The sequence below is a fragment of the Panulirus ornatus genome, chromosome 65 (assembly GCF_036320965.1).
Source record: "Panulirus ornatus isolate Po-2019 chromosome 65, ASM3632096v1, whole genome shotgun sequence".
Taxonomy (NCBI): Eukaryota; Metazoa; Arthropoda; class Malacostraca; order Decapoda; family Palinuridae; genus Panulirus; species Panulirus ornatus.
This window is the reverse complement of record NC_092288.1, coordinates 5,267,501-5,281,945: the sequence shown is the minus strand read 5'-3', so window position 1 is coordinate 5,281,945 and position 14,445 is coordinate 5,267,501. Positions and strand designations below refer to the sequence as shown.

At 43.4% G+C, this 14,445-nt stretch overlaps 1 protein-coding gene across 1 annotated transcript in view; it reads right to left on the bottom strand.

Annotated features, from left to right (window-relative positions):
- LOC139746448 (CD109 antigen-like) overlaps positions 1–13,665 on the bottom strand; it is a 312,038-nt gene extending 298,373 nt beyond the window's left edge. Inside the window, 1 exon segment of the mRNA XM_071657698.1 lies at positions 12,976–13,665. The gene's annotated coding sequence lies outside the window, so the exon portion shown is untranslated.
- Between the last annotated feature and the right edge of the window lie 780 nt (positions 13,666–14,445).

The following is a 14,445-nucleotide window of genomic DNA, read 5'->3' as shown; positions in this document are numbered from 1 at the left end:
GGAAAAGCTTGAGGAAGGGAAAGCTTAAGGAGGGGAAAGCTTAATGAAGGGAAAGCTTGAGGAAGGGAAAGTTTGAGGAAGGGAAAGCTTTTTACGTGAAGATCAAATATCGTCTACAGGTTCAGACGAAGGATTACCCTCCTTTCTCGAAAGGATTCGAACCGTTTTTACATCACGCTTCATCTTTAACCCTTTTGTATCACTTTTGTTAATACGGAGTGTCATGGGGAGGAGGGGAAGGGTTCGAATCCCGCTGCGAAAGTGACGACTAATGTGTCCTTATGTGGAACCACCTCCCAACCCCCCCCCCCCCCCCCACCCCTCTCTCTCATGGAATGGGGGGAGAGGGGGAGGGGGAGGGGGGACCTATGGTGACACATGTAGGTCATATGTAACACACACACGTGGCTGCTGGCAGTCACGTGTGTACACGAGAGGTCAATGGTTCGCGAGACATTGATTCGTTTCGCGTCTCTTTTGTCCACGTCTATATCAATAATTCCCTTTGTTGTTGTTGTTGTTGTTGTTGTGGACTGCTTACATAACGTTTTCTATGTGAAATGTTCTAATGAAAGGCAGCGTTTGGTTTGTGTGTGTGTGTGTGTGTGTGTGTGTGTGTTTTCCCATATACGTAAACAAACATTATCGATTTATCTTTAAAGACAGATTTTCGTGTGTCTCATGTCTATCACTCAAGATGAATTCATATCTAATTCGTTTGATGTTTTCGTGTCTAATCTGTCAACTTTGAATTTCTTGGACGAGGAAGATAGAGACGAATGTGTGTTTGGGTTTCCTCCAGATGTCGACATGGGTGAGAAAATGGTTTGCTGTGTCCTGGTTAGCACTTGTGTCTGTTCTGTACTAATGGTGTGTTGTCATCCCACACTTGGAGTGCCTGTACGAACAGCTTCTCCTGACTTACTGGTTGTGAGGTTAATACTCAAAGACATGATACGTTACATGGTGATTACTCCTCTACTTCATGTGGACGAACAAGACATCTATCACTCGAAGTTCTATCGAGTCAGTCATATCTATCACTCGAAGTTTTTCAGTCAGTCATATCTATCACTCGAAGTTTAGTTATGTCAGTCACATCTATCACTCGAGGTTTTTTAGTCAAGTCAGTTATAGCTATCACTCGAAGTTTAGTCAAGTCAGTCATATCTATCACTCGAAGTTTTTCAGTCAAGTCAGTCACATCTAACACTTGAAGTTCAGTCAAGTCAGTCACATCTATCACTCGAAGGTAAATCAAGTCAACCTACACAATCCCCGGACCACGTTTTCTGCATGTGTCGAACCATATCTAGGGTTCGAACCTCCATGTCTGGGCGGACCATCCACTCCATTGTTTGTTATAAAGGTTTGGATGTATATAAAACGCGCCGAGTTTAGCTCCATTGTCGAGGGGGGGTGTTTATTGGCGAGTCTTTTGTCCACGACGCTTCGTTCATATGAAGAGGCAGCTTTCCAATGTTGAGAGAGAGAGAGAGAGAGAGAGAGAGAGAGAGAGAGAGAGAGAGAGAGAGAGAGAGTGGGAAAATGGTCCTGTCCCCCCTCCTTCCCTCTCCTCCTTCGCTTCAGCTAACGTTAGACCCACAGATGAGCAATTGCCATGTCCCTCCTTCTTCTCTGTGAACTGTGCACAACCGGAGCCAGTCTTCTGTTCCCCAGTTGTTGTGGGTGATGCGAAGCCGTGTTGATACTGGATGTGATCATCCCAGTGTCTGGGATAATATCCCACCTTCCAAAAAAAAAAAAGAAATGGGATAATATTCCTCCCTCCTTCCCTCCCTCATCCTCCAAAAAAAAAAAATTGTAATATCACAAGTTATTTTCTGAGGGTTTATACTCTTTTTTTTTTTTCCTAGGATCCAGCCACGCTTAGGGGTACAAAGGTAGTTACCTTAGACGTTATCGCCCGATCACAAGACAAATTAAAGTGTTGTTGGCTTTGTGATTAATCATAAGCGCTCCCGGGGGCTGGCGGGCCTCCATCCCCTCCACAAACAACCTGGTTGATCAAGGAATTACTTACTGTGTAGACATTTCTCTCTCTCTCTCTCTCTCTCTCTCTCTCTCTCTCTCTCTCTCTCTCTTCTCTCTCTCTCTCTCGTTCGTCAACTACTCATAACTCGTCGGTCAGTAATACGTCTTTAAATTTATCTTTGTACAAATTGATGCCAAAATGAAAGATGAGTGAGGTAAGGGAAATGTTGATGACTGTATGTGAAGGCAATCTAAGCCTTATTCACAGGGTTAATATATCCTTATCTTGTACTTATACATGACACGTATCATATTGAGAAAAAATATTTAACTTTAACTAAATCTGAATGAAAGATAATGTTTAATAAAAAAAAAACATTACAAACTATAAAAATTAATGTTCTCTTACGAGCAATAAAAATTGCCTTACTGCATCATCTTTAAGTAATGTCTTATTGCAAAGCAAATTTGTAAAGAAAATTCATGGAGAGATTACACATATTTAGCAGAAAACGCTAAAGTAGCAGCAGTGAGGATCTCCAGCCAGGAGTGTTGACTCGTGTTATTTGTCTAAAGTAAACATAAATTAGGAGTTGAGAATGACCTCCAGGAACAAAAGTATTTTACCTCCTTGAGCACGACGGCACATCCTTTGAGCAAGACGTTACACGACCCTTGAACACGACGGTAAGAGCCTTGAACACGACGGTACGACCCTTGAGCACAACGGTAAGAGCCTTGAACACGACGGTACGACCCTTGAAGACGATGGTACGACCCTTGAAGACGATGGTACGACCCTTGAACACGATGGTACGACCCTTGAACACGACGGTACGACCCTTGACTACAACGTTAAGACCCTTGAGCAAGACGGTACGACCCTTGAACAAAGAGGAGGAGAACGAGGAGAGGAAGAAGGAGAAGAAGAAGAAGAAGAAGAAGAAGAAGAAGAAGAAGAAGAAGAAGACCAGAAGGAGTCGGAGGAGGAAGAAGAAGAAGAGGAGGAGTCGGAGTCGGAAGAGGAAGAAGAAGAGGAGGAGGAGGAGGAGGAGGAGGAGGAAGAAGAAGAGATAAGAAAATCCAGTTTGCTCAAGAAAGTTTGGAAGACTTTGTGGTGGAGTCAGTCAGTCTGTGTGGGCAGATGTGACGTTCTCAAGGGCTTTAAAAACCTTCACAACACATTCTGGATAGTCATACCCGCTTCTGACGTGCTCACTCTACCTTCTCGTCGAAGGTGCACCGTTCAATGATCCTCAGGTACTCAGGTCACTGTCCTCGAGTTGCTTAGATGATACACTCCTGCCTTGCATAATCTGGAGTCACCCTTGAGCAACGTCGAGTTCCCTGCTCTACCTAACTTGAGGTCGACCTTGGACGAAGTTGGCGTCCCTACGTGATCTAGAGGAAGGGTCATCCTCTGACAAAGGGGTTGCCCCCTTAACCTCCATTATAATCTGGGGATGTAATCCTTGGGCAAAGCTGATGCTCTTACCCCTTCCAAATCTCGGGGGTCACCCTTGGGTGAGGACAGACACCTACCATCAGCCCCTCCTTTGCCAAGGATGAGGTGTGAGGCGAAGCCATTGAATAAGGAGGGGTGGGAGGTCAGCCGATGGGAAGGATTGGGCTGTTTGTGATTGACCTCCACAGGAGCAGATAGGAAGAGTTTACAAGTCCTGCGACGTGATCCCCGACGCCCTTAGGAATTGGCTGGGACCTTCAGCTGGGGAAGGCAATGAGTATGTGTGGGAGGTCAGGTGTCACACACCCCCCCACACACACCCCCACACTATTCTCACCGCGCCACTCTCGTGGACAGACAGGTTTGTGAAACTAACTATACAACCCAAGCGACCGGCCTAAGCACAGGCGTCCACCGTCTCTTATTTCATGATAGATTATTCAGCAATGCATAACAATCAGTCGCCTTCAAGTCGGGAATTTCCAGACGTGGCTTCATTCACTGTGACTGTTGGATCATTCACGAGTTGTGTGACATGTTATACACCGTAATCAACATCATTGCTCAGTATGACTCGGATCTGTGTTTGCTAAAATTCGCTGTGGTGTGTCCTCCTCCTGCTTACGGGCAAAGGGTCTATTAAAATATGCATTAGCTGTGCACGTGCTAGAACCTCTCCGTTCACATGCACGTGCGTGCGTGGTGCATGGCATGCGTCATGCGAGAGTTAAAAGGACAATGAAAAAAAGAAATAAAAGAATTTGAAGGATATCGACCAGAAAGTCTTGTATGAAATCAATGATTTATAGTCATGTTACTCATTGTCCTAATTCACTCTCACTTCATATCCTGTCATGTCATATTCCTCACTGTCATGTCATATTCGTCACTGTCATGATCCTTGTCATGTGTCAAGGCTTCCTGTCATGATAACCATTACTCACCATGTTATGTCTGTCACTGTCATATGTCATATCAGTTGCTGAAGTGTCACAAAATAGGCCGTCATACCCCATGACCAAGGGACAGGGTCATGTCATATGACACACTTCTATGTCATGTCACACTGTCATGTCAAATGATCTAACCCTCCTATTCCATAAATCTTTGTCATATCACAATTCGTTTTTTTTTCATGGTCCTTTAGGTAACTTGTGTCATGTCATGTCATGTCACCCACTCACGTGCCAGGACCATCAGCCCACCCTGTGCTCTCGTGATATGCAAATTCTCACCAGTTCAGGGCAGTCTAGCTTTCTTACACTGCAATATTAATTTACATAAAAATTAACACAAGCATAACACCGTGAGAGGAAGATATTACGCCAGCCAGAATGGAAGGCAAATGGAAAGCATTACCCCGAGGGAGAGAGAGAGAGAGAGAGAGAGAGAGAGAGAGAGAGAGAGAGAGAGAGAGAGAGAGAGAGAGAGAGAGAGAAACACTCGGAGGTTCAGTATTCGCCTGCGCATTTGAAGCTTCGTTTTTAATGCTCTCCAAATACCAGCAGGGTACCTTTGTTAACTCCGTCAAAGACATGAAAGTGTATTCCTACACGCAGATACAACATGGGAGTTTCTCTCTTTTTTTCATACATATACATTTCAGTTTGATCAAAAGGAGAGAGAGAGAGAGAGAGAGAGAGAGAGAGAGAGAGAGAGAGAGAGAGAGAGAGAGAGAGAGAGAGAGCTTTTGGGGGGGAGACATTCGGTGGAAACCCACATGTGAAGCGTTTGAAGCAGATGACGGAACAGTGTCAAGTGGTTCGAATCATCATCACAAGACTACATCCTCTTTGATCTACTGCGACACAGTGCCTTCAGTCTGTGCTCCTTAGCAACGTCTTTTTCGTCTTCTCATCATACAGAAGGTATGTAAGGTCAGTACGACAATACAGTACAATACTGTAGCGATAATACAGGACATTTTCTGAGCAATCGATTGAGGCCAGATTTCCCTCAATGTAACAACAAGCATTTCGCATTCGTGAATTACAATCCAAAGCTTGTGTCCTGGTTGTAGAAGAGATCATGTCTTTACCTAACTCGTATTGGAACAAGCAAATGGAACTATTCTTCTGTAACGTCTACATACAAGCAAGGGACCCAAGTCTATCTCCATATCTCATAATTACACCAATATAATTACCATTTTGGGTTTCTATTTCTAATCTGTTTTTCGACTATGTGATAATTACATTTCATCGTACGATTCTCCCTGCTGCCATCATCCACATAGTTTTGGTAATCTAATATAATTCACAACAAGATTGTAGGCCACGAGAAATATCTTATTTACAAACGTCAAAAGTCATTAATATTAATGATAAAGATATTGACAATAGTAATAATGATAATAATAGTAGATAAATGCTACTTCTACTTCTATTACTACTACTCTTACTACTACTACTACTACTACTACTGCTACTGTTACTACTACTACTACTACTTCTACTACTACTGTTACTACTACTACTACTACTACTACTACTACTACTACTACTACTACTACTTACTGTTACTACCACTACTACTACTACTACTACTACGACTACTACTACTACTACCACCACAGTTACTACTACTATTACTACTTCTACTACTACTCCTACTACTACTACTACTACTACCACCACTGTCACTACTACTATTACTACTTCTACTACTACTACTACTACTACGACTACTACTACTACTACCACCACAGTTACTACTACTATTACTACTTCTACTACTACTCCTACTACTACTACTACTACTACCACCACTGTCACTACTACTATTACTACTTCTTCTACTACTACTACTACTAATGTTACTACTACGACTACTACTATCAAGAATTTTAACCTAATGGTAAATCCTCTGTTACATCCATGTTAAATCTCATGCTATGTTAACAGGGATTCTAAGTAGGATCTCGTATCAGTCGCTATGTTAGACTCAAGGGAACACTGAAGATTAAATACACAATTGTATAATAAAGTAATGCACTTTGTATCATGAAAAATTGTCTTACGCCAAAAGAAAACTGGAGGAGAGTTTTATAATTCATGAAAAATCAAGAATATTCCTACTTTTTGGTTGAATTAAAAAACGTTCCTTCTCTTTGGACAAGTTTAAGAATATTCGTATAATCAACGAATATTCTCACTCCAGTTGAATCGTAGATATTTTTCTATTGTAACGAATTAAGAATATTCTTTGCCTTGAAAACTTCCGAGATCTTTCTGTGTGTAATGATTGGATGGGTTGCATTTCTATAATCATCTCATTTAATAAGAACGCCAAAAAAAAAACCTTTTTCTTTTTTTATTCCTTAATTACAGAATCATGTAATGGTGCTTGTGCTGTAAGTGGGGGTCTCCTGCTGTAATACGTTTCCAGTTACAGAAAATGAAATAGTACGATGCATTTCATCCGGTTTTTTTTTTTTTATGTGTGTGTGTGTGTGTGTGTGTGTGTGTGTAAAGTATGAGTAGTTTTTCTTTTACACATGAGCAAACTTTTGCACATAGATCTTCGAGTAAGAGGAAAGCTTATCTGTCGACCATAAAAACAGCTTAAAAATGTTTACAAGATATTCCAACAAATGGTTTACATTTGAAATTACATAATTCCATTAGAATTACATTTACAAGATATTCCAACAAATGGTTTACATTTGAAATTACATAATTACATTAGAGTTACATTTACAAGATATTCGACAAATGATTTACATTTCGTATAACGTAATCACATTAGAGTGACATCTGTAAGATAATCCAAGAAACAGTTGACATTTCACATTACATAATTACATTGAAATGACATTTGTGACGAGTTACCGGCTTCAGTCTAATGTAATCACTATTCAGTCTTATGACAACAGTTACTTTACTTTAGCTGTGTATGTAAACGGTTACGCAAAGCTACGTGTATACAGTATGTTAATGGATACAGAGGCCTTTTCTGTATCTCAGTACTGTACTTCTCTGAAGTCGTTCCTACAGACGATATTGGCGTAATGGGTAGTTAGAGGTGAATAGGGGCATTTTTTTTTTCTTAAACGTACATATAATGGGGGAGATTAATGCGTATTGATTTACGATAAAGGTACAGGGAAGACTTCAGAGAACGGGGTATGTAAGAGAGCAACGTTAACAGAGGAGAGCTAGGCTAAATAATAAGGGAGATAGATAGATAGATAGATAGATAGATAGAGAGAGAGAGAGAGAGAGAGAGAGAGAGAGAGAGAGAGAGAGAGAGAGAGAGAGAGAGAATAACCTGAGTGCTTTACATGTGATAATGGACATTAGTTGTAATTTCTGCTATGTAAATTACGACGAAATGTTAGCAAAAAAGAAGAAAAAAAAAAGAAATTTGTGTCTATAAACCCCAGGAGCCGCAGTGTAGCTAAGGTCTGGCTGCAGTGTAGCTAAGGTCTGGCCATTTAAATTTTTTTTTTTCAAAACGCATTTAGCAAACGACTTTGGCAGCACTGATCAGTATGCGTGCGGCGTTTGTAACACTGTTTTAAAAAGTTTGGGTATAATTAAGAAAAAAAAAAGAAAAGAAAATTAACAAAGAATAAATACTACAGAATAAATGTGATGTTATACGCGCTCCTCTAACAACCTCTCACGACCATCTAACAACCACCGAACACCTTATTTAGATGTTTTTTTTTTTTTTTAATTCATAACCAACAGACATCATCATCCCCCACCCCTAATAACAAAATATCTAAAACATAAGATTAATATTAACCAAATTACTTCCTTATGACTGAATGTATAATCAGTTAATCACTGAATCTGGAATTTTCACAGAAGCATCAGTCAAACCTCTTCCCATCTTCTATGCACATAGATTCGACGATAGGTAAACCCCTTTTTTTTCCTCCCTCTCTGATTGAGCAACAAGTGTAAATCATTTCTGTTTACAAAGTCTGAGGTCACGGCTGCGTTCAGGGGGAGCTCCCATTCTAGTGGAAATTCCATCATTCCCATTTTCTATGACAGTTATACATAAGCTGATCAATATACATCCTTCTGTGTTAGTGTTATGATCGACTGGTTAGTCAGTGTTATATATATATATATATATATATATATATATATATATATATATATATATATATATATATATATCCAGACCCGATGATGTCTACACATTAAGGGCACACTAAGCGAAGGTTCACATTAAGGGCACACGTCTTTGAGTAGCGAATGCATTACGTCAGTCTCATGCATCAGATTGAAATATTAACATCAAAGTTAACATCAAAGTTATGGGGTAAAAGCCGATTTGTTAACCGTGGACTCCTACTGTTAAATTCATTTCAGGATGAAAAAAATTGATATATATATATATATATATATATATATATATATATATATATATATATATATATATATATATAATTTTTTTTCCTTCTTCAGTGGTGTACTACAGTGGTAAGACGACACCACTGAGGAGACAGGTCTTACTATTCTTTGAGAGCAATGGTAAAGATCTACCCATTACTCAGAGTAAAAAAATATACCCATTCCCATATTTTTCTTATCGATCCATAACAACATAACAAATCAAATCCAAGATTCGTGACGAGATATCAGGTTAGCTAATTGCGACGGTACGACGCTTGAACACGAAGGTACGACTGCTTGAACACGACGGTACGACTGCTTGAGTACGACGGTGCGACTGCTTGAACACGAGGGTACGACTGCTTGAACACGAGGGTACGACTGCTTGAACACGAAGGTACGACTGCTTGAGTACGACGGTGCGACCCTTGAGCACGACGGTACTACCCTTGAGCACGGCTGAACGACGTCCAAGGGTCGTACCGTCGTGCCCAAAGGCCGCACCGTCGTGGCCAAGGGCCGTACCGTCGTGCCAACGGGCTTAAACATCATCCAGTACTTTCAAAATCCTTAATTCCACCAAAAACCATAAAGTAAAGGACGAATATTTACATAAGCCTTTTCTCTAGCAAGTGTATAAATATGGACTTGATATATATATATATATATATATTTCTTTTCCTTGGCGAGACACCAGGAGGCATTAACCCAGGTGTAGGATGAATCATTAAGAAGGATATCTTTACGTTTGCCTCCCTTGTGTTTGACGACTCGTCTTTAGCTTACAGTTTAGTCTAGGTCCAGCACTGTACTGCTGCTTCCCTGATCATTTAGGCTGTTTGAGGCGTCACCCGCAGGGATACGTATACCTTACGATGGTTTGAGAGGTCTTCTACCCCCAACAGCTGGGTCTGGGACCCTACCTTACCTTACGTATACCTCACGATGGTTTGAGAGGTCTTCTACCCTCACTGCACTGTAGGTCCTTTGATCAATCAGGCTGTTTGAGGTCTACGTACCTCCAAAGCCTGGCTGCTTAGGTACAATTCGTAGACGTCTAGTGAGTTATCACAGTTGTCCACTGCATCAATGGTACTGGCAAATCTCTATGGTGTGCTTATTAAAAAAGGACTCACACGCCAACTGTTGTCTAACTTGAAACTCGACCAAGAGACATAGAGAGAGAGAGAGAGAGAGAGAGAGAGAGAGAGAGAGAGAGAGAGAGAGAGAGAGAGAAATAACAGAACACATCTGTTCATAGAGTTTTCACAGTGAACCCAAGTTGTTCAATTCATCTCTGAATAACAGAAGACAGTCACCATATGGAGTATTAGTATACATACACATCAGTATCGTTAGATGCTTAAAAGTTACACTGATTAGGTTCATAGCGAAAATGAATAAGTATGAATTTCGTAGAATTTCAATCAGCCAGTCTGATGATAATCTCTGAGACCAGTCTAGCAATGCAAGAGGAAACATCTGTCTGTACAGAAGTTTACCCAAAACGCACAGCAATTTCTTTTTTTCTTTCTTCTCTATTGCAAATCTAATGAACCTAACCATAAATTACGAGCAGGTGCGAAACGTAGTCAATTCTCTTGATAGGATTATCAGAGCCGGAAACGAAGGCAGTATAGACTGGGAATTTAAATAGAGAGACGAGTGTGTTACCAACGCTTTTACAGTTTTTTTTTTTTTGGCTTTGAATTGAGATGGCTCTTAAAACACGATCCCAGAATGGTGCAGTGCACAGAGAACAGCAGTGGGATAAACTAATGGGGGACGTCTTTTTCATGTGCTTGACATTTCCCACCTTCGTGAGGTAGCGCCAGGATCAGGTGACTGAGTCTTACGGAAGTTAATACAGGAGGGGAGAGGTTTCCAGCCCCCAATCCCCTCCGCTCTCCCGCCCTTCTTAGTCGCCTTGTACAACACGCAGGAGGTACACACACACACACACACACACAGACACACACACACACACACACACACACACACACACACACGTGTATATACCTATGAGTATGTAATTATGTATGTGTATAAATACTACGTAGAGTGATTGAACACCTCGTCACACAGGAAATTAACTATCATACGTTTGTCTGTTTCCTCTCTCGAGTAAGTACAAAAACAACAAGTAAACAACAACAGCAAAATAACAACAACGTCTGGGAGTTCTACACAGGTTAAGCCTATGTTAAGATATTCAATATTAACATCATGAATGTTAAAATCATTTTTGGTTGGTCGGTGGTGGTGTTGGTCGGTCGAATGAGCTTGTTACACTTCTTAGCAATGGTCATTAATGATAGATCTATTCCCTTTCACACTGTTGTAATGTATATGAAAGTTTTCTCTCAATGTGAGAGAGGAATATGGGGGATGTAGTCTTACGATTCTGAGCACGACGGTACGACCCTTGAGTACGACGGTGTACGACCCTTGAGCACGAAGGTACGACTCTTGAGCACGACGGTACACGACCCTTGAGCACGACGGTACACGACCCTTGAGCACGACGGTACACGACCCTTGAGCACGAAGGTACACGACCCTTGAGCACAACGGTGTACGACCCTTGAGCACGACGGTACACGACCCTTGAGCACGAAGGTACACGACCCTTGAGCACAACGGTGTACGACCCTTGAGCACGAAGGTACGAGTCTTGAGATGGGCGGTACGACTTTTCAGTAAGATAGTCTGGCCTTTAACCTGCTCCTTTAAAGTCCAGGCCGTTATACCCAAGGGTCGTGTACCGTCGTGCTCAAGGGTCGTACCGTCACGCTCAAGGGTCGAACCGTCGTGCTCAAGGGTCATACCGTCGTGCTGAAGGATCGTACCGCCGTGCTCAAGGGTCGTATCGTCGTGGTCAAGGGTCGTACCGTCGTGCTCAAGGGTCTTACCGTCATGGTCAAGGGTCTTACAGTCGTGCTCAAGGGTCGTAACGTCGTGGTCAAGGGTCGTAACGTCGCGCTCAAGGGTCGTACCGTCACGCTCAAGGGTCGTAGCGTCGTGGTCAAGGGAACTTTACAAACTATCAATTTTACCAGATTACATAAACTACGTATCACAATTAGCTCTGAGAACAATCCCTGTAAAACCATATTTACAGCAGTAACGGGTGTAAATCGTAAAAAAAAAAAAAAACTCGTTCATGTAAATCTAACTTAACGATATGGACTTGCAATGTCTTTGTACCGGGGTCAACAAGCGCAGTAGCAACTATCACGTTCACAATAACGAGGTCATCTCTACTCCTTTCCCCACATATACCACCATTCCAATGCTGGGTTTTCTTTCCCAAGTTTGAGGTCAGTTAATGTAACACTGGCCTGATGGCCTAATTTCGAGACGAACTAACTCGAAACGAGGCTAATTATGCATAATGCCTGACAGAATTGCTCACGAATCGCTCCTCCTCTTCCTCCTCCTCCTCTTCTTCCTCCTCCTCCTCTTCCTCCTCCTCCTCTTCCTCCTCCTCCTCTTCTTCCTCCTCCTTCTCTTCCTCCTCCTCCTCCTCCTCGTCCTCCCCGAATCCACACACGCTTCGTTAAGTTCTCACAGTCGAAGATGACCCACAGAAACCCATTTCGGATGGTGGTGGTGTTGTGGTAAGGCTGATAACGAATGGTGAGGCATATCATCGTTACTGAGAGCGCGTATGGCCATGATAATGACCCTTCTGACCAACTGGCAGTTAAGGCGCCACACGAACGAGCGATTCCAAACGACAGGGGGCGACGTAACAGCTCACTCGGTTGACCACGTCTTATTCCGACTGTCACTGGCGAACTCCGCCATCCCATGTATACAGACACACCTCTCTCTCTCTCTCTCTCTCTCTCTCTACCCATATATCATGGCGGGTCATAACCCACGTAAAAACATGACGACATACAAATGTGACGCCGGACGCCACACACACACACACACACACACACACACACAAGAAAACACAAGTCCTCCATACGATAAAAGAGACAGGAATTAATCACGGAACAGAGATCAAGGTCACGGAAGGTATAGTTCAAGGGTCAGGTCACTTATTCTAAAACACTGACTAGCTATTCAATCACAGATAAACCCAGTGACTAGCCATTCATCACAGATAAAAAAAAAAACCTTATTACTAAATGATCATCTCTCACTTACCTCTACAGACGCCAGGCAGGACCTGTTCAAAACGAGACGGGCAGCGGAGGTTGTTTACTTCGCCCCTTTTACCCACACCACGTCCGACGCGTGTATGGGGGGGTTGGGGATCCAACAAGACCCCGGTCTTACCCCTTACATAGTGTGACGTAGTGTGTGAAGTGGTGGTGTGGGTAGGGGGTTGTTGGTGGTGGTGGTTGGGTAGTTAGAAACGACCTCGTTGGTGTTGTTGTTGTTGCAATTTGGGACCAAAACCTCCTCTGACCCTGGGTTGAGTCTTGAGACGCTAACACCAGGCAACGGTCGCCACGGTCAAGCCCACATATTCCGGGTATGTAAGTCTGAACCCCACGTTAAAAGATCCGGTGGGAATATATATATATATGGGATTATCATCCGCTAATCACTAAAGCACAACTCACACCTAACACGCAGAGAGAGAGACACACAGACACACACGCACTGAGTCGCGTGTTATCGGCGCTAAATTCACGTCACGCCCCGGTTTATAAGGGCCCGTGTGTGACGGTGTACACCTCGAGTCTCGAGGGCCAACGGGACTTCCCTCACCGTCACCAGAGGACGACCTGACTTGACCAAACGAGGGAAGCGCACACACACACACCACAGGAGCCGGGTCCTCGCGAGCACCTGTACGTCCGCTCGCCACGGAGGCCGGGGGACAACTGAAAGGGCCGGACTACAGGCGTGCGAAGGGACGCAGCGGCCCTCCCTCTCCCTCCCTCACCCACCCCACCTCGCCTCTCTCTCTCTCTCTCTCTCTCTCTCTCTCTCTCTCTCTCTCTCTCTCTCCCTGGCCCATAGCGGTAGCAGCAACGAGGGTGAGCAGACAGGCAGGCAAGCAGGCGAGCGAGCGCGCGCGCGTGCCGCTACTGGAGGGATGGGCTCGAACCCGAGGATCTCAGAGACAGCTGTCGCAACCCGCGTCGCGGGGCTGGCGGACCCCTGGCGGATACAGCAGTACGGAAGGCCCCACCGAGGGGCACACAAACATAGATCCCCTGGCTATTGTTCTGGTCAGGGAGTGTGTGTGAGAGGGAGGGTAAGTGTTGTGTTGTGCTGCTGGGAGAGGGAGGGAAGGAGGGAGAGTTGTGGTAGAGGGAGGGTGAGTGCTGTGTTGTCCTGATGACCGCTGGGGGAAGAGGGATGGAGGGAGTTTTGTGAGAGGGACGGGAAGAGTAACTTCTGTGTGTGTGTGTGTATGTGTGTGTGTGTGTGTGTGTGTGCTAGAAAATGCTATAATAGATTAAAAAACCTAGTGGTTCTTCAGGGGAGAATAATGTGTAGTGTGCGAGCATTAGAACTAGGAGGTGGGTGGGAACTTTACGTGTGAGTGAGCGGCTTGATGGAGTGCAGTATGAAGGGCGGGTCTTACAAGACGAGGGCGAAGGTGTGTGTGTGTGAGGAGGAAGTGTAGTTAGTGGTGGGAGAGCGGCGCTTCACTTGTGT